The sequence below is a fragment of the Electrophorus electricus genome, unplaced genomic scaffold (assembly GCF_041902795.1).
Source record: "Electrophorus electricus isolate QZ-2024a unplaced genomic scaffold, ASM4190279v1 Scaffold60, whole genome shotgun sequence".
Lineage (NCBI taxonomy): Eukaryota > Metazoa > Chordata > Actinopteri > Gymnotiformes > Gymnotidae > Electrophorus > Electrophorus electricus.
In genome coordinates this window covers 237-1925 of record NW_027658777.1, presented here as the reverse complement: position 1 = coordinate 1925, position 1689 = coordinate 237, and the positions used below count along the sequence as shown (strand labels likewise).

Below are 1689 nucleotides of genomic sequence, written 5' to 3'. Positions count from 1 at the left end.
GGCAACTGTGGAGCTGTCAGACCTCAGTGGCAGGCATAATCATATCCCAACACATTTCAGACTAAAGGATTTGAACTCCCTGGCACTGCCAGACACCTAACTGGCTATAATTTGATGGGGAGGATGCAGGTTGTCTGCATGCCTCTGGAATTGCTTCTTTGACCTATTCACACAGCGATCGAGAGCCTTACACTAATGCCAGAGTCCCTCTGATTTCATACTTTTCTCTGCATTGTCCAAGATTTGTAAACAAGCACAAATCCATGGGCAAAGTTTTGTAATCAAGAACACACTCTCATGTACTTGGAACATGTCTTAGCAGATTGTGATTTACAAGCAATGTTATAAGCAACACAAGTTCAAACAGGTGGTTTGTTGACAAGGGGTCATTCATCAAACAAAACCCACATGGCCCATATGGGGATCGAACCCATGACCTTCGCGTTATTAGCACCACGCTCTGACCAACTGAGCTAATCGGCCTTTCTCCGTTCATTTCGCAGTTTTTGGTGCAGCACTGAAGGGAACCTTTCCATGAAATTGTAGACTTGGTGTCAACGAGATTACGGCCACTTTTTCGACCGAGCATAGGTGAAAGTTGACACTTATTGTTCCCTCTGACAAATGGTTATTCTGTAGCCAACTTTTGAATTAAACTTCAAAAGCAAATGTGGAGAAGCTTTTGTTAAAGAGCAATTCAGTGCAGTTGTACACAGTGACGAAATCATCAATTGCAAAGTCCACTGAGCTTTATTGCTGCGAGTTACATAGTGCTGTCTATTACACCATGAAATCTGCCATAACAACAAAAATGTAATGTCTGATTCTGTGAGCCAAGGAATATAAACCTTTTAGGGACATATTTAAAATATCAGATTTTCTGCCTGAGCACAGAGTAGGCATTTTTTTCTAGCTTTAACCATACGTCCTCTTTCTTTGGAAATCTGTGTCATTGCTGCATGAATAAGCAGAAAGATTTTGAGCAATTTTTTGTCTGGGTCTAAGGGGCAATTTATTCAAACCAAAAGATGCTATTTTAGCTAGTTTGTCAAATGAACATGTCAAACCTACAGAGACAATGTGTCTAGCTACAGAGCTCTGCAAGGTTTAATTCTTGGAAGTATTTGAAGCCATAGAAAGTTATTCTGTAAGCATTGCTTAACTCAATAAAAAGAGACAGTTAGAGCCAATGGCTGCCAGATCTAACATAGCTCACATTTTATAGTGTTTGCATAGCATATCAGAATCTGCAAGAACTATTCCTGTCATTTCAGGAATAAGCTTTTTTGACTTCACAGCTAGATGAAATATTTAGGGTGGATGCAGGATTTGGTATGATCTCCTAGAGAATTGCCATTCCACTGTGTCTTCAGCTTTTGTCCGATCTGCAAACAAGTCCCACTCTAGGAGAACTAGGTCAAGTGGTAGAGTGCTCTTTTAGTATGTGAGTGTTAGTGGGATTGATGCTCACATTCTCAAGTCTAGAATTTGTAGTTTTTTTTCTATGATGAAATCCTTTCTGATAGCAAATGTTTTCGGGACCTGCTAATACGCTTATGCCATGCACACATTACGTGACTTTTGAAGTTTTCAAATTGATGTATGGCTCACACTGCACAACTGTATGTCTTGGAATCTGGAAAGCTTAATTTGTGGTATCTCAGTGGCAGACATAATCAGTGATAAACC

At 40.0% G+C, this 1689-nt stretch overlaps 1 non-coding gene across 1 annotated transcript; it reads right to left on the bottom strand.

The window, feature by feature from the left end:
• Positions 1-409: 409 nt before the first annotated feature.
• trnai-aau (transfer RNA isoleucine (anticodon AAU)) lies at positions 410-483 on the bottom strand. Its single transcript has one exon. It is a non-coding gene; the product is annotated as a tRNA-Ile (tRNA).
• Positions 484-1689: the final 1206 nt, after the last annotated feature.